Source organism: Chelonoidis abingdonii, chromosome 7 (genome assembly GCF_003597395.2).
Source record: "Chelonoidis abingdonii isolate Lonesome George chromosome 7, CheloAbing_2.0, whole genome shotgun sequence".
In the NCBI taxonomy this organism is placed as follows: Eukaryota; Metazoa; Chordata; order Testudines; family Testudinidae; genus Chelonoidis; species Chelonoidis abingdonii.
The window spans coordinates 87,885,377-87,905,082 of NC_133775.1; the positions used below are offsets into that span (position 1 = coordinate 87,885,377).

A 19,706-nucleotide genomic window follows, 5' to 3' on the forward strand; every position below is an offset into this window, starting at 1 on the left:
CTTTGACTGCTTCACCTGCTCTGTCCCTACTCATGCATATCCAACAAAATTCAGTCTCACATTCCAAACATTTGAGCAGTTCAACCAGCCAACATTATTATGTATTTTAAAAATAAAAAATGACCACATTTCTTTAACCCTTTGCCCCTACCAAAACCCCATCTTGCAATCTTCAATATTAAGTGACAGGTTTAAGGTCCAATATCTTATGGTATCTCAGTTTAAAATATGCTATCTACACAGTTGGAAAGGTGTGATTCCTAAATTTCCAAAGAGACAGATGCAGCTTTTGGTTCCGTCCCTGGATGGCTGAGATATTGGATATGACATTTTCAGTGTAAACTCTTAAACATTTTTAAGAAATATATAATATCTCTTTCCCTCAAAAGTCTGTAGTAGTAAATTAATATTAACAAAACCTGACTTTACAGCTAGAAGGATTAAGGAAGTAGTCCCAACAGCGTTTTTAAAACATGTAATCTTTTTTTTTCTCTTAAATATATGGCTATATTGATTTCTAGTGGTGTGATATAGGAATATTTATTAGCATTGTTTAGTTATGCAGGTCATCCCTGAATAGCAAAGTCATACACGTGAGAGTCCTACTCACATGCTAATAAAATCCTTTCTACCCTAACTATATTTTTCCTTTTTTAATCTTTTTATAATTGGAAGCCCAATTACAATGTAGAAAAAAATACTCTAACATAATACTGTTTCAAATAACTGATATGATACCATAACTTTCCTAGTTAAAATCCAGTGTGTTACAGTAGACAGGTGGATTGATTTCTTGTCACTCCATTTTGTATTGCATTTGTCTTGTCCCTATTTTTAACACTCCTATCAGTTCTGGAGCATCTTTTACTGTCAGCCCATTCTGACTCCTACAAAAACTTCAGTAAAAAATAAAATAGATCGATGCATTGTGTGTTAAGCTACAAGCAAGAGAAAAGAAAAGCGTTAACGACTAAGAGTGCTGGTTTTGGGGGTGGTTTAATTTTTAATAAAACACCACAGCTTTAGCAAGTCAGAGTTTAGAGTAAGATGCACCCCTCAGGATAGAATCTGGCTCTAGACAAAACTCTTAAGACTAGCAGCAGCACGTACCGCTTCCCACAGCTCCCAGTGGCCGGGAACGGCAAACTGTGGCCACTAGAAGCTGTGGGCGGCCATTCCTGTGGACGATCAGTGTAAACAAACTGTCTTGTGGCCCACCAATGGATTATCCTGGCAGGCTGCAAGTTGCCCACCACTGCCCTAGATCTTATACCAAAGACTATGCCTGTAGCCAGTCCTGTAATAAACTATCTACTTGTTTATTAAGTAGGAAAGAGAAATGAGTTATTTACAGGTTAAAGCAAGCAAACATACACACAAATGAGTTACCATCTAAATCCAACGAGCGACAGTTGTGATCTGTCAATTCAAAGTGTCTTTCAGCGTAGACCTCAGGGCTAATCCCTGGAGACTTCTGGCTTTATCTTGGCTTCTGTGGCCATGTTAGAGTTCAAACAGCAAAGAGATGAACAATCTTCACATCAACTATTTTTATTTTCCTCTGCCATCTTTCAGAGTGAAAGAATGAGGCCTTCTGCACTTCTCCATGGGTGCAATAGGGCCATTAACCAATCCTTTGTATTGCGATGTTCCTTGAGGCCCATCTGATTTTGATAGTTCTTGGTGAGTGCAGGGCCGGAGCAACACTTTTCCCAGCTGGGTTCACAAATTTAGAGCAAATATTTTTAAAGTTATAAAGCAAAACTTGCATATTTCCTTACAGCCTGGAAGACAGACATGGCAAGTAATAGATGCAGCAATTTACAAGTATTTCATAGAGTTTAAACACTAAATACATTCTTATAAGACTAATACCTACTGGTCCGGTCTCCAGCTATGAGTTTCTCAGTTCTTAGTGCCTTCAATCTTGGCAAGAGCTGGCACCTGGTCTGCCAGTGTCTCAGATACATTCTGTCAATTTGCCTCCACTTAGTTCACCAAATTTAATGCTGGAAATAGGAAGCTTGCTGGTTCATTTAAAAGGGAATGCGTAACACCCAGGCAAAAATGTTGCTGGATTAATTTTTTGCTGAAGCCAAAACAAAACAGAATCTAATACAATGTGGTACCTCTTCAAATCCTTCAGGCTCACCAGATAGTTTAATTTCAAAGCAATATGGGACAGTGCTATGAGGTGGGGTGATCTTCATGCGATATCTAATCAGTCAGAGCTGGATAGGTGAAACCCAGTTCTGAGTAAGCCATGAGAGCCTTGGCACCAGGAAAAGCAGTAGTAGGATAATTAATGATGAAAGAGGAAAAACAAAGGTACACAAATCCTGCAAAAGAATTCCTTTCTCTGCTTTGTAAAACGAGATTTCTCTAGCCTAACTCGATTGCTCCAATTCTCTATACTCCTCTTGCTACTGCTTTAATTATCTGCATTATTAGGTTGGGGGCAAGCCAGTACATCTTGGGCTGAGCTTTGAAGTCAGAATTGCCATTTTGCTGCATCAGTACTTCTGTGTGGATTAGTTTTGCTAGATATAATGTACAGAAATAGAGGAAAACAGTTATACTCTATTCTTTATTTTTACACTTCCCTTCCATGGTCTAACCAGAAATCCCAATAGAAATATTAGGCACGGATGCTTTCTTGCTTGTGCCAAATATTACCACAGTTTAAACCTCTGTGGAACTGTAAAAAACTCACTCTGCCTAATGATAGCTGACTAAAGTCTATGTGGGCAGATTAATGAGACCAAACACATCCAGCCACTAGGCACGAAGTGGAATCTCTGTTAGCTCACAACAACCCTCAGAAACAACCACCCAGATTCTTGTTTATACTGTGCTTTTAAGACCTGAACGTAGTCACTGGCTTACAGCTCTGTAACCGCACACAGCCTTACTCCTAATTAGGCTATTTTCAGACTTGTGCATGTCAGTATTACATGTATGAAAGTTTATATTTAACAAATACAAAACTAGCCAATTTCAAATGAATACAGAGATTTGACTCCACAAGCAACTAGAGGCAGAAACGTAACCCACAGTCACACCTTCGTCAAAAGCCATTACACTGTCTGCAGAGGTCTGTCAGACCAAGAAAAATGAGTGCCAGAGTCAAAGGCCTTTGACTGAAAATCCCCCCTGCAATGTGTATGCAAACTGAGGCTCTGTGAAGGAGAACATGTCAGCTGTCATAGCAGGGCAGGAAGAGAAGGAGTCTCCTAGGCTTTATCTACACACAACCCTGGTTGTAGTGTAAGCTTAGTCTGGACAGGGTTCTGGCCTTTTAGCCTCTGTGGCAGGACAAACAGCTAAGTGCCCCTAAATTACATCAGGGTTGTGATGAACTTGAGAGGAGTGCAGAGTCCCACAGAGAGAGCAGCAACTGGCGAAAAGTCCTTCCACTTGTGACTGTCTATTATTTGTCAGACCTTCCTTTGTCTGTTTAACTGGGACTTTTCGGATGTCTTCTTGAAATCTGGAAACTCCACTCTTGCCTGAAGAGCAGAGAGATTCTACCATAACATTAGACTAGAGACACGAGTTAATTGGGTTTACTGGCCTGTGCGAATGCTACCATTGTAACTGGATTCACTCCCATGGTGTATTGAGGAATTCTCCATCTTTCTACAACTGACTGAGTTTTCACAAGTCATGTCAAATGCTCTAGTTAATATGTTTATAAGTTTCTTACTTTGGCTCCATTTCACTGTAAGACATCTGTTTTCCCACTGGAATGTGGAACTCTAATAATAGTGGGAGCTGTTTATAAAACTCCTTGAGCACTACAAGGAAAAACTGACCCTTTCCATTTACATCATCATTTGATATTAAATTTGCATTAGCAGCCAGTCTGAGGTCATCCCAGCTCCCGACATTTAGAGGATAGTATGGGATATGGTACAAAAATTATCTTTAAAAAATAATATTGTTCCTCTGCTCAGCAGCAAATATTTAACTGAAGTGTGAAACCTGTAGAACTAATTTCCCTATTGAGTTCTGCAACTGGCTTTATTTGTACCATCACTATCTTGCCATAAACACCGTGACGGTGACACGACAAGGACAAACATTCCTAATTCACTCCAGACAAATTTCATCTTCATAGATTTTAAGGCCAGAAGGGAATAGTATGATAATCTAATCTGACCTCCTTCATACCACAAGACATAGCACCTCACCCAGTAATTTCTGCATCAAGCCCATAACTTGTTTGAGCTATAGAATATCTTTTCGAAGGACATTCAGTCTTGATTTAAGGATGTTGAGAAATGGAGAATCTACCACATCCTTAACTAAATTTATTCCTCTTGCCAATTTTCCTCACTATTAAAAACTTGCACCTTATTTCTAGTCTGAATTTGTCTAGCTTTGGTTTCCTTCTGTTGGATCCCGTTATACCTTTTTCTGTTAGATTAAAGAGTTAGCAGACTTGTTCCCATATAGGTACTTCTAGATTGTCATCAAGTCATATTTTAACCTTTTCGTGGTTAAACTAAATAGACTGAGCTTCTTTAGTCTCTCCCTATAAAGCAGATTTTCCAGACCTTGAATCAGGCTTGTAGCAATTTTTCCAATTTTTCAACAACCTTTTTGAAGTGAGGGCAGAGAATGTGGGGATTTTCTTAAGGCTTTGTCTTTAGTTGTTTGATTAGATATCTAATATGTGCCTCACCTTGGCAGGTGGCAATAAATCATTTTATTCACCTTGAAGTGTAGAGAAAAGGCATAGATAAAAGATGACAATTTAAAAAATACACACCTAACACTCATTTTCTTCTGCATTCCCTGCTTGCCTTGTCTCATTCATTTGTTTGTCTGGTTTTCACTACTATTTCTCCTCCACTATCATTTCTCCACTGATGCAGCTGCACTGCTGTAGCACATCTGGAGAAGATGCTGTCTGCCAATGGGTCAGCATAATAAAATCTCCAAGAAGCAGTAGCTATGCTGACAGGAAAAGCTCTCCCACTGACATAGCTCTGTCCACACACCAGCACTTAGGTCAGCATAATTTATAACACTTTGGGTGGCTTATTCACACCCCTGAGTGACACAACTTCTATGAACATAGCCTTGTCTACACTACAGAGTATGTCTGCCCTATGAGCGAGGGGTGCGATTCCCATTTGTGTAGACATACTCACACCAGCTGTCATCAAGCAAGCACCCTAACAGTAGTAGTGTAGTCACAATTGCACAGGCAGTGGCAGCACAGACTAGCCACCCCTGAGTACAAACCCACTTCAACTTTGTTGGTATGTACTTGGGGTGGCAAGCCTGTGTAGCCACTGCTGCTGTCCATGCTACCACGGCTCCACTGCTATTTTCATCATGTTCTCTCACGGAGAGCTAGCGCAAGTATGTTTGCTTGAGCTAGGAACCCCACACCCCTATCTCGTGGTGTGGACATACCCTGTGCGTGTTAAGATTGCAGTTCTTAAACAGCAGATTTGATATTGTCAGTGGCATCTTTTAAGTTAAAGGCAAAGCTTCAACGCACTTTGTCGGGGGTTTTGGACAGAGACAATCATTCACTAAAGATGGCGCAGGGACCTCTAAACTCCTTTTAGCGAGGGCAATAAAAGTGACTCAATGGTGAGTCCTGCAGACAGAAAATGTCTTTGCCACATCAACATCTGCAGATAAAAAGTCAGTCTCCCACATCCCACCATTTATCTCTGAAAACACACACACTTCCCCTCTTCCTTTTCTCTTTCCCTTTCTATGCCATGCATCTATATTTTAGGCTAGGTGCAATCCATCTGTGAGCTAGTGAAATGACTCAGCAGAAGAAAAAGACCTTCAGTCAACACGGTCTTTTCCACAAGGCCGGTGTTTCTAACAAGACAGTAAAATATATTAACAATCATAGAGTAAATAGGAAAAAACAAAACAAAAACCACCCCAACTCAGTCCAATCCCATTATCTCTGGGTAAGGAACCCAGAATTCTCTCACCTCTGTCTCCCAAGCGGCCACTTCTAGCCCTTCCCCTGAGTATATTTAAAAGGGCAGAGGTAGCTGAGCTAGAGTTAACCCTGCCTCAGGTTGCATCCTTGTTTCTTGTCATACAATTTGTCTGTATACACATTTAAAGTTGTAATCTCACTAAAAAGTTACAGATTGAGGGTTACTGTTCTCTAGGGCACTGTCCACATTAGGGATATTTACCAGCCTTGCTAACACTTATTCAGCAATGTTGCAAAGTTAACTGTGTTGGGAACCCTAGTGTAGATGGGGTCTTAGCTGCTGATGCAATTTTCAGCTCCGTATGGATTAGATTTGCTCACAATGACACAGTGTTGAAAGCTGTGTTAGCAGGCAAAGCCCCACCAGCTGAACCAGTATTAGCAGTGGTGGGATTTTTTTCTAAAATGTCTGTAGTGTAGACAAAGCCTTGATCTCCCCATGTAACTCTTAAGCAGTGACTGGCTAAAAATTCATAAAACTAACATGTTTATTGTGTTTCATATTATGAAAGGTTAGTTTATTTATTTAATACAAGGACATTGCCAAATATGTGCTCCAGCAGAACTTTCTAAAATCCTCTAAGTCAAAACGCGGTGATCCCAGGCTAAGCATTACAGTACAAACATATTTTCCATCTACAGATAAAAGTGCTAGAGAAAGGCATGACTACTCAAAACTGTTTCCTTTCTATGCACATAGTCTAAGTAGGGCAGAATTCAACTCTCTCTGCATCTGATGTACAGCAGATCTGAACATGAACTAATCAACTACTGATAGTTAACAATATCCTGGATCAAATATTACAGCACCCATCTCCACACTCTACTTTTTCCTGAAGTGCTGTTGAGCATTTTGAATTATCCAGAATTACTTTTATAGCCTTTGTGTGTGTTTTTTACTCCCTTGTACACTGTGCCCTTGGCCTGCTTCATGCTTGGAACAAAGTGGAAGGCTTTAGCTATAATAATTATCCAGTCTGAACAGACGAATATACGCTGCCTCAATCTTTAGCTCACATCTGGTATGAGCTCACGATTGCTGGGAGGAAGGGTGTGGGCTAAGGCATGTTTTAGCAATAAATAGTTTACAACATTTTGACACCCTCTGCATCGACACAATATTTGGAGGAAGGTCAAAAGAATAAGGACTTTCAAAGTAGTTTACAGAGGGGACGTCTTTTAATTTGGTTTTTAGGAGAAAAAATGATCCCACAAAACATTGTATCATTTTAATGGCTTTTTAATACCTTAGCATTTTATTATGATTTATTTGTATTATGTTGGCACCTAATAGCCTCATTCATGCTACAGTGGCCCGTTATAGTAGGTGCTATACAAACACAGAATAGAAAAATGGTTGGTTGGTCCCTGCCCCTAAGAGCTTACAAACTAAGTATTGTTAATACAATCTAGGCACCATCTTAGTATATAGAATTTTTTTCAAAGTTCTTTCTGAGAAGAAGTCAGCAGTCAAAGAAAAGTGGGAAGTGAGTAGTTGGAATCCATCTCAGGTGCGCACAGAAACCCAGTGTTTTAGTCCTAGACAACGATGAGGCAGATTGAAATCCTCTGTCTCATCTGGCTCTGTGAAGATGTCTTTAGCTTTATCTCTTTACTCTCTTGGCTTTATTTCATTGCCTTGATCGCTTCAGGAGGTACTATCTATACAGACATCTATTCCACATACATCGCTGTGGTATTTTAGTGCCTGACTCAAAGCAGGTTACAAATGTGCACTCTCGCCTTAATTGACACAAGGGATCACTTTCCTCATTCCAAAGATGACTTTCTAGTTCATAAGGCAGTCACATTCCTGCTCCTGAGCCAAATGTACAAATCCCAGTGACAAAGCAAGAGCGTGGCCTGGGCCTTCTGAGCCTTGAGGTAATGATATCAGTAGGACAGAACAGGTCATGCTGGTGGGGGAGTGGCACTATATGTGAAACTGCATGGAAACTTTTTGAAGAGACCATAACAGAGGCTCAACTTAAATGTATACCCCAAATTAAAAAAACATAAAGTCAGAGAACCAAAAAAGTGCCACTGTGGCTAAACAGCAAAGTAGAAGAAGCAGTGAGAGGCAAAAAGGCATCCTTTAAAAAGTGGAATCCTAGTAAATCCTATGGAGGAAAATAGAAAGGCGCATCATCATCATCACGTTCCCATTATGCCTCTGACGTTTAAGGCAGCAACAAAGCTCCTCCACTCCTGTCTGTTTCTTCCAAGTCTTTCAACAGTTCCCCAGCTGTGTTCCAGGTTTTTCAGCTCAGCTTCCACAGCTCTTCACCATGTTGTTTTCAGGTGGCCTCATTTTCACTTGCCTTCAGGTGTCCATCTTATTGCTACTCTGGTGACAGAATTAGTTTCCATCCGAAGTATATGGCCACTCCATCTCCAATGCCTCCTGGCATTGATGGTGCTCATATCCTCTTGGCTGAACTGTGTCAATAGATCTCGGTTTGAGATTGTTCTGGACCAAAAGATATGGAGGATTTTTCTGAGGCAGGTTGTATGGCATGAAGACAGTTTGGACATGTCAGACTTTCTCATTTCCTAGCATTCTGCACTATAAAGTAATGTTGAAATATGCAGCTCTGATAAATCTTGAGTTTGGTTTTGGTGTTGTATATTGATGATTTCCAAACTGTATTTAAGCTCCTGAACGTGTTCCTAGCTTTACTGATCGTGTTCTGGGTGTCCTGGCTTGTTCCATAGTCCTGGTTGATGGTGCTGCCCAAGTATGTGAATGTTTCTACACTGGTGAGACCATAATCCTCTATCCGTACTGGTGATAGTGAGGCAATATTAAAGGTCATGATATCTGTCTTATTACGGTTGATTTTCAATCCAATTTGCTGGCTGAATGCGTGGAGTCGAGTTGTTTTTTCTTGTATATGGCATTGGGTATGTAATAGGAGAGCAAGATCATCTGCGAAGTCCAAGTCTTCAAGGGATGAGAAGGGTGTCCATTTAATGTCTCTTGGCATGTCTTCTGTTATACACTGCATTACCCAATCAACGGCAATGTTGAAGAGGATTGCAGACATGACACACCCCTGACGTATTCCTGTTTTGACTTCAAAATTGAGTTCACTGTGATCAACATTGCATGTAAAGTTGAAATAAAAGCTTTTGATTATGTTGATTATATGGAGAGGGATTCCATTTGCCTTCAGAATGCACCATAAACTGGTCCTGTGAATGCTATCAAAAGCCTTCTCAAAGTCTATGAAATTTATGTAGAGTTGCCGTTGCCATGCTAAGTATAGTTCTATTATGTTTCATAGAGTGAAGATCTGGACTGTGCATCCACGCCCTTTCCGAAAACCAGCTTGCTCTTTTCTGAGAACGCTATCAACTGCCTCTGATATATGCTGGACTATGATTTTACACAATACTTTGCTTGGTACAGATTAAGATGTGATACCACACCAGTTATTGCAATCACTGAGAGTTCCTTTTTTGGTATCTTCACTATAACCCCATTGGTCCTCTCATCTGGCACTTTTTCCCTTCCCAGACTGATGTAAATAGAGGGGCCAGAATAGATGCTGCTAACTCTGGATTTACCTTGAACAATTCTGCATTCAAGTTATCCTTGCCAGGCGCTTTCCCATTTTTTTAAGGATTTGATGATTTCAATTATCTCTTCCTTAGCTGGGGTGTCTGTGTTGATATCAAGATCTTCTTCTGCCTCCTGGATGTTTGCTTCCTCTTTGAATGGCTCCCTGTTCAGCAATTCTTTGAAATGCTCTGTCCAGTGCATTTCTTGTTCTTTTTCTGTTGTTAATAGGTGGCCTTGTTTGCTCCTAATAAGAGTGTTTCTTGGTGTCTGCTGTTTACCACTGATAAGCTGTGTCATTTTGTAGACGGTTCCTTGTTTACCACGAGCAGCTGCATCCTCTGCTTGTGTTGCCAGATTATCAATATAATGTCATTTGTCCACTCTCACAAGGCATTTGACCTGCCGGTGCACCTCGCTATACTGCTTGTGGTATTTGTCCTTTAGCTTCTGGGATTTTCTGTCTAAAACTTTTTTCTTCAGGGCTCGTCTGGTTTCTGTGGCATTCCATGTGCTGGGTGTAATCCACTCCTTCCTTCTCTTCTGCCTGTAGCCAAGACAGGCTTCACTGCTCTGTTTATACATTGCTGTTACTTTGTCCCACTTCTTATTGATCTCCTTATCTACATTCCTCTCCTCTTCATCAAGATCTGCAAGTGCTTGAAACCTGTTCTTTAACTGCAGAACTAAGGCTTTCTGTATTTCAGGGGACTTTAGCTTGTCAATGTCATAACATCTATGTCCCTTGTTTGGTGGACCCACACTTCTCAGTTTTAGCTTGATGGAGGCTGTCACAAGGTGGTGGTCACTGGGTACATCTGCTCCCCTTCTCACTTTCACCTGTCAGTGAGCATCACAATTTGCCACTGATCGTGATATGGTCAATCTGGTTCTTATCTCTGTCATTTGGAGAACACCATGTCAGCTTGTGAATTTCACAGCGTTGAAATAGGGTTCCACCAATGACTAGGTCATTCATATTACAGAAATCAACAAACCTTTCTCTGTTTTCATTCATGGTGCCACAACCATGTCTTCCCATTGTTCTGTCATTGTTTGTGTTGTCCTTACTGACCTTGGCATTCAGGTCTCGCATGATGACAGTTAGGTCGCGCCATGGTACTCTCACTAACTCCGCCTGTAACGTAAGGTAGAATTTGTCCTTTACTTCTTCATCACTGTCATTTGTTGGAGCATAGCACTAAATCGGGGTGACATTATTGTGTTTCCCCTTCACTCTGGCTCTCATAAGTTTGCTGGCATGAAGCCATTGGCATGAAGGCTGAAGTACTCAACACTGAGACAAAAAACAAACTTGGTTTTTGAAACATACGGACAATGTATGCAACAGGGAAGCTAGCTCAGGTCACAGCAGAGATGAGACACTACAGCTTACACGTGCTTGGGGTCAGCAAGAGCAGATGGATGGGATCATGAAGATTAACAACAACCTCAGGAGAAACCTTGCTGTATTCCTGATAGGATGATGTACAATAACATGAGGGTGTTGCCATCCTTTTGAAGAAGGGAGTGGAGCATTCCCTGCTTGAATGGAAGTCCATTAGAAAGGAGCATAAACTCTGGCAAATGAAGTGTAAAAATATAATTAGGAAGGCCAAAAAAGAATTTTAAGAACAGTTAGCCAAAGACTCAAAAAGTAATAGCAAAAAATTTTTTAAGTACAACAGAAGCAGGAAGCCTGCTAAATAATCACTGGGGCCAATGGACAATAGAGATGCTAAAGGAACACTCAAAGATGACAAGGCCATTGCAGAGAAACTAAATGAATTCTTTACATAGGTCTTCACTGCTGAGGATGTGAGGGAGATTCCCAAACCTGAGTCATTCTTTTTAGGTGACAGATCTGAGGAACTGTCCCAGATTGAGGTGTCATTAGAGGAGGTTTTGGAACAAATTTATCAACTAAACAGTAATAAGTCCCCAGGACCAGATGATATTCACCCAAGAGTTCTGCAGGAACTCAAATGTGAAATTGCAGGACTACTAACTGTAGTCTGTAACCTATCATTTAAATCAGCTTCTGCACCAAATGACTAGAAGATAGCTAATGTGATGCCAATTTTTAAAAAAGAGCTCCAGAGGTGATCCCTGCAATTACAGGCCAGTAAGCCTGACTTCAGTACTGGAAAAACTGGTTGAAACTACAGGAAAGAACAAAATGTCAAACACATACATGAACATAATTTGTTGGGGAAGAGTCAACATGGTTTTTGCAAAGGGAAATAATGCCTCACCGATCTATTAGAATTCTTTGAGGAGGTCAACAAGCATGTGGACAAGGGGGATCCAGTGGATATAATGTACTTAGATTTTCAGAAAGCCTTTGACAAGATCCCTTACCAAAGGCTTTTAAGCAAAGTAAGCTGGCATGGGATAAAAGGAAAAGTCCTCTAATGGATTGGTAACTGATTAAAAGATAGGAAACAAAGAGTAGGAATAAATGGTCAGTTTTCAGAATGGAGGGTGGTGTCCCCCAGGAATCTATCCTGGGACCAGTCCTATTGAACATATTCATAAATGATCTGGTGAAAGGGGTAAAAACAGTGAGGTGGCAAAATTCGCAGATGATACAGAACTACTCACGATAGTTAAGTCCCAGGCAGACTGTGAAGAGCTACAGAAGGATCTCACAAAACTGAGTGACTGGGCAACAAAATGGCAGATGAAATTCAATATTGATAAATGCAAAGTAATTCACATTGGAAAACACAATCCCAACTATACATATAAAATGATGGGGTCTAAATTAGCTGTTACCACTCAAGAAAGATCTTGGAGTCATCGTGGATAGTTCTCTGAAAACATCCATTCAGTGTGCAGCAGCAGTCAAAAAAGTGAACAGAATGTTGGGAATCATCAAGAGGGACAGATAATAAGACAGAAGATATCATATTGCCTCTATATAAATCCAATGTATGCCCACATCTTGAATACTGCCTGCAGATGTGGTAGCCCCATCTCAAAAAAGATATACTGGAACTGGAAAAGATTCAGGAAAGGGCAACAAAAATGATTTTCCGTATGAGGAAAGATTAATAAGACTGGGACTTTTGGGCTTGGAAAAGAGACGACAAAGGGGGGGATATGATAGGGATCTATAAAATCATGACTGATGTAGAGAAAATAAATAAAGAAGTGTTATTTACTCCTCATAACACGAGAACTAGGGGTCATGCCTATTTAATGAAATTTAATGAAATTAATAGGCAGCAGGCTTAAAATAAACAAAAGGAAATATTTCTTAACACAACACACAGTCAACCTGTGGAACTCTTTGCCAGAGGATGTTGTGAAGGCCAAGACTATAACAGAGTTCAAAAAAGAACTAGATAAATACATGGAGGATAGGGCCATCAATGGCTGCTAGCCAAGATGAGCAGGAATGGTGTTCGCAGCTTCTGTTTGCCAGAAGCTGGGAATGAGCCACAGGGGATGGATCACTTGATGATTACCCGTTCTGTTCATTCCGTCTGGGGCATGTGGTGTTGGCCACTGTTGGAAGACAGGATACTGGGTTAGATGGACCTTTGGTCTGACGCAGTCTGGCCGTTCTTATGATGCTTTGTGAGCATTTTCAATTCGAGGAAAACAGAGCTGAGTAATTATGGCAGCTAAGCTGGGCTAGTGAGAGTCCTTTTATTTGACAAGATGTGATCCGCCATCTGTATGAATTGATTCTGATTCATATGGGGCGGGATGAGGTGTCATCTTATAGTTTTCATTTAATGGGAACCACACATGACAACCCCTCTAATAAGTATTCAAGAATCCCACGAGTGTTCCATGCCCATACAGTACCTTTTTCTGCAATCAAATGACTTTTTTTTAAAGTAAGGATATTTTTTAAATGGGAAGGGATCATCGTCTAGCATCTAGAGAACAGGGAGCCAGGACTCTTGGGTTATAGTCCTAGTTTCCCTTGTTTGACCTTCAGCGACTCCTGTGGACAGTTCTGTGCCTCTTCTGTAAAATACTTGCACAGCCAGGTATGTCATGTGGCTTAATTAATTAAGAAAATAAACACAGCTGGACCCAATCTCAGCATGTTCCAAGAGCAGTAGGAAGTGAAAGTTATGAAAATCAGAGTGCTTTGGGGAAAAATGATTCTAGCTGAGTGCTCACGACTCACTGATAATCTCCACTGGATAGAAAACATCTCAAGGTTAATCATACAAACATAGAAGTGCAGCAGATTTACCCCTATGTTTTGACTGAGGTGATTACAAGTAAATGAGACTCATTTATCTGAAGTAAACAAGATTCCTCAATCATTTTGAACAGCGTGAGCAAATAGTTAATGTAGTTCTCAAGAAAGGGCTATGACTCAGAACCTGGAGGCCTCTATTTACCCTAAGTCCAGAGATAGCATGGGCAGCTGCAAGCAGACTTGACTTCTACTACCCCACCTCTGATGTGGAGGAGACCATGAAGGACACAGGGTAGTTAGTTCTGTATCCATTTCATTGCTTGGGCTCTGTGTAGTATATGTAGTCAATAGGATGCGCAATTCAAGTTTGTGTCTCTAGGTCTCCTTTAGTTTGTACTCTGACCTTTACACAGGATATAGCAGTGTAGCTTTTAAGTAAATGGATGGAGTATGTATTGCAACAGCTCTGGTGTCATCTCCAGCATGGGCAGCAGGTACCATAGGCTGCGGGAGGCTGTGCCTCCCGAAACAGCCAGGCGTGGTCCTGCTCACATTGTACCCCCAGGTTACCCCACCCTCTGCTTCCCGTTCTGAGTCTGTGGGCAGCTCCAGTCCCCCAGTGCTGGCCCCGGCTGGGGCAGGGCCGTGCCACCCACCCTCCCAGTGATCCACGGTTGGGAGGGCTGCGGCCACATACCACCCACCCTCCTGGTGCTCCAGGCCAAGGGGGAGGAGTTAGCCTGGAGAGAGGGCCAATGGCCACGATGGGCGGGTTCTGGGCTCCAGCGGAGGGTGCAGAAAGGGCATGGCCTTGGGTGGAAGGGGCAGGGCTGGGGGCCGGCACTACTATAATATAAATAAATAATAATAAAACTTCCATTGACTTCAGTGTGAGAAAGCTCAGTGCCTGTATAAGGTCAAAAGACTATATTTTCTCCTTATCATGAAAAAAAATCAAATAATTAGTCATGCTATCTATGTGGCTATATGAATTTCCCTCATTGTCCCTAGCAAACCTAGGCCCTCATCACAAACAGTATTTGATGGACTCAGACCAAAACTTAATAGTATTATTGCACACCATATGTCCACCAGATGATTAACTTTGAGCAATGGGGTCAAAGGGAGAAAGAGAAGCTGAGAGCACAGAACAGATTGTGATTGTGGATTTCCTTTTTCACTCTTATCTTCATCGGGAACAGCAGCTTCACATTATCACCCCGGAAGAAGGGCCCCAGTTGCCTGCAAAATGTAAACAGTTCAGTTCTCCTGATTTATTAAATCAACACTGGGAAGCAGTGAAACAAGTCTGATGCTAGTGGGCACACGTGCTGCCAACTGTCACTATGAGTGTCATTCTATCAACACCAGGGTGGCGGCCACCAGCAGAGGACTCAGGAAGTCCTGTATTACACGAAACATGGAATTCCAGCTGCTTGGGGACAGGAGTTTCTCAACACATGTGAAGTACTAGGAAGCTGCTTTGGGCTTACAGCCCAGAGGCTTGGGTGTCAGCCTGGTACTTTAGGACACCTGGATTCAAGTCCCTACTATGTAACACACTTCCTTGGGGAAGTCACTTAGTCTCTCTGTGCCTCAGTTCCCCATCTGTAAAATAGGGTCTCTTGCACTGCCCTACCTCTCAGGAGTGTTTTGTCAATCTATACATCAAATATTGTGAGGTGCTCGGTTTCTCTGGCAATGTGTGCCATATAAGTACCTAGGATGCATGGATGAGCAAAAGGTCTGTATACAGCTTTCCCTTAAAGCCACCCTTCTGTCTCCATGCTAAAGATGAACAAGCCTGAAAACAATTCATATCCAGATGCCTGTTTAAAGGTTGAGTGTCAGATCCTGCCATCAGATGCATGAGATTACTGTGTGCATTGGGGAGCAACTTCTTACTCACCCTGATTCCAGAAAAAAAAGTTTTTCAAACATCGTTGTGTTAGTCCCTCTCTCTGAGAGGCAGTCACTAGGTCAACAGAAAAATCCTTCTGTCAACCTAGCTGTGTCTACACCAAGGGCAAAGTTGACCTAACCTAATTACAGTGCTCAAGGTGTGAAAATTTTCACAGCCCTGAGCAACATACTGCAGTTAGGTTGACTTAAGTTTTATGTGTAGACCAGCCCTAGTCATTCCAGACACTGACCGTTGACAGATACTTGAGGTCTAATTATTCTATTCTTGCCTGTCATAGACCTGTTGTGTGACCATAAGTAAGTCACTTCACCTCTCTTTAGTGAAGCAAATGGCTGGTGAAAACACTTACCTCAGTAATGCATTTTGAGATCTATAAATGAAGGTTGCTACACTGCTGTTAGTATTTTCTTCCTTATCCACCATATAGATTCTGTGTTTGCTTTTCCTTGTGAATACTTTTAAATGTTTATTTTTGCTTTATAATTTTCAAAGCACAGGAGAGAATTGCCAAGAAAATTCCAATCCTATAATAACTGTATCAACTTTTCAAAATATTAATACACCATACAGTAATAAATAAAAAGCAAAGAGCTAGTGTCATTGTTCTTGTATATGCAGCAGAGGTGAGTAAGAGAAAATGAGGCTTCCCAGCTAAAGTAAGGTACGCAGAGCTGTTGAGTTGCACTGTCTGGTTAACGATGATGTCAGTGATTTATTCCATTGCCATCATTACTTATTTCACTTCCCGGCTTGGGACTAATCTCCTGCCACCAATTTGCCTAAATCATTTTAGAATTGATAACAGAGTTTCAGTCCCCTGGATAAGATCTTCCTCTCCTGCCAATGTGCTAAGGATCAAGTGTGAATTTTTTTCCCTGGGTCAAGCTAAACTAATCTATCTCCCTACAAACACTCCTTGCACAGACACACATACTGCATCAGGCAAACTCTCAATCATTTACCCATGAATCAGTCAAGGTCTGAACCTTTTAGAGTAGTTTGTAAAGGAGAAACAGAGAGGAAAGCAGGGGTGGAGGCAATCCCAAGCATCAAGAGCTTTTCAGCCATATGTGTGTAAAAATTCTCTTCCCATATCATGTGACACAAGGAAGAGGCTCAAACCCATTACACAATAATAAAAATATGCCTTTGGCAAAGCTGAGCCAAAACCTGAAGCTGCTGCAGGAAGCTGGGAATAGAAGCAAAAGGAATACACTTTTTAAAACACAGCTTGTGGACTTGAATTTTCAAGCTACCCTCGGAAAGGAAGTTGTCTGCAGAAATAACCGGGATTCATGCTAAACTGTATGACAACGATTTGCAATGAAACATCTGCTTAAGATTCAGTAGATTTTCCAGTGCAGGTCGAGATCTTACTGACGAGATTAGTCCTGGTAAGTAGAATCCCCCCCCCACCCTTTTTTTTTTTCAATCCTTAACTTTGAAACCCTGGCTAAATAAGGTCTAAATTACTGAGCAATCAGGTTTCCAAGTTATGCAAAGGAATCCTTAATGGCAACAGTCTTGAATTAAAAGAAATATTACAGTGGGAAAATGCTCATCATAGTGTTTTCTGGGCTCAGCCAGCCCAGGGAAGTTTTTTCTCTGTTCTTTAACTGGTGACTTGTATAATAAGGTTTTCTACACAAAGCTACTGAGGGATTTGCACAGGCATCACCTGCTTGCTTAATGGCAGGGACAGTAATGCCACCCAAAGCGTAAGAAATATTGTTCTCCTTTTTTTAAAGTGTAACCTTAACAGCATTTTGCCTAACAACAGATAATGGGCCAAATTCAGACCCCATGTAAATCTATTGACTTTCACTGAGCTACATAAGCGATTAAATGCATCCATTTTAAACATGCCACCCTAGTTATTAATAGCACACCTTGTTTAAATCAAATCATTGTTTTATTTTGTGTGGACGAGTGCTTTGCTGCTATCATTAGGGTGATACTTGATTATAATGACCTGTAATGAGAATTATAATAAAAGGGAAATCAATCTTTTTAAGAACATTAGAACCTTTTGAATTATACCACAAGAATCTGGGGTGAGGAAGCTGTTGCTTTATTTAACAGATGTCCAAATATTTATGGGAAAAACTGGAATACAAGGATTTAGCTAATCTTTTAACTTACAAATCGGTGTTAGAAAACACTGTAAGGTCATAAGGCGGCAGGGAGGAAATGTAACTCAGGCAACACCAGTTAATAGACCGCATGGTCAAAGCTTACAGTCCCTATTCAGGCAATACAGAACCATTTGTCAATTACTGTGTGGTGAAGGGTCCCTCCCACTCATCCCCTTCAAACACCCCCCAACTCCAACTTGTACTTTTTAGCTTCCTTGAAGGAAATTTATCATTGAGTTAGGTTATCTGTCACCACACAACCACTTTCCTACTTGGATAAACCGCTCTAGGATTTTTATTCTGACTTCACATTTCCAAGGCAGCTGAAATGCAATACAGAATGTATACTATGGTAGATGACAACAAAAGGGATGTTCTTCCAGCCTTCATCCATGACTCATTCACGGTGTCCAGACAAAACTTTTTCTTGCCTGGATTCTCTTTTCACTTCCTAATTTTTATTTTTATTTATATTTGTCACATCGTATTCCCTAACAATGTGCCCCACAACTAAAAGCAGGACTACATGAGTTCTGATACTGACCCATTCCATAGTTACTTCTCATTTCCCCCCAGAAAAATCAGTGTATTAAAATGAAACTACTAAACTGAAGGAGTAATGAGAGGATTATGATTATTTACTACCAGTATTGTGGGAGCAGCTGGGAGCCACAGTCACAGACCAGGATCCATGTAAACACAGAACAAAGACAGTCCCTGCCCTGAGGAGCTTTCAGTAATTAGCTGATGTTTGTCCGACACTATACAAGTGCTGTGTATTGTTACACAAGGGATATATTTTTGATCAAACATTCAACAACATCCTGAATATAGAAAACATTCTTATTGAATGTTGTTCAAACTGTAATATCTCAGCTGAAATCTTGCAATATGCCAAACCTTTTCTTTCTGACCTTTGCTACTGGGATCATTGCCTGTAGTTTGGAGAGGCCAGGGACATGTGTTGATTTGGTTCCAATATGCTTTTTGAAGCTAAGAGAGAAAGAATTGGAATCCCTCAGTGGGCATCTATCCTGCCCCCAGGGAGGCTTTCTTCCTAAACTTAACAAGATAGTCTTGTGTCCTGAAGCACGAGGCATTATAGCCCTTCCAAAAGTCCTGTTTTTCTTTTCTAATTACTACTGTAAAGGTACCTTGTTGCAATGAGTTCCACAGAATAATTAAGCAATTATCAGTTTTAAATTGGCTGCCTTTCATCAGCCACCGTGCCCTTATTCTAGGATTACGACAAAGTAAACCAAAGTGTTCAATTTACTTTCTCTATGCCATTTGTTATTTTGTACGACTCCATATTGCTCCCTTTTATTCATCTCTTCTCTAAATTAAACAGCCCTCCTCTCTTCAGTCTCTCTTCATAAGGAATTTTATCCATGCGTCTATTTCTGTTGTTGGTCTCAGAATTAGGGTGGGTTTGGAATTTTTCAACAAAACTGAAACTTTTCACAAAAAGTTCTTGGGTATAGGATCCACTGAGCAAGATACCTGCCCCATATGTGCAAAACCTTGGTAGTTAGATAGTTCAAAAGCTTGGTAGTTCATCTAGGGTGTGAAAGACTCGGTTTCTGCATCAGGCAGAGCAGAGACTTAATTTGACTCTCCCACAGCCCTGTTGAGTTCTCTAATGACTCAGCTGTTTGCAGGGCCGGTGCAACCATTTAGGCAAACTAGGCGGTTGCCGAGGGTGCCAAGATTTGGAGGCGCCGAAAAGTGGCGCCCCCCCAAATTTTTTTAAATGGTTGCAGCTGCTGCTGTTGGAGGGGCTGAGCTGCCGGCAGTAGCAACTGCCTGCAGCCGGCAGCCTAAGGTGTCCCCCGGATCAGGGCACCGCCTCCGCAGCCCAGCAGCCCAAGGTGTCCCCCGGGTCAGGGCACCACCACCGCATTTGGGCAGCCCAGGGCGCCCCCCCCCCCGGG

At 41.3% G+C, this 19,706-nt stretch overlaps 1 protein-coding gene across 1 annotated transcript in view; it reads left to right on the forward strand.

The window, feature by feature from the left end:
* Positions 1 to 16,806: 16,806 nt before the first annotated feature.
* Positions 16,807 to 19,706, forward strand: part of C1QTNF2 (C1q and TNF related 2) — a 31,975-nt gene continuing 29,075 nt past the window's right edge. Inside the window, exon 1 of the mRNA XM_032794437.1 lies at positions 16,807 to 17,031. The gene's annotated coding sequence lies outside the window, so the exon portion shown is untranslated. The remainder of the gene's footprint in view (positions 17,032 to 19,706) is intronic.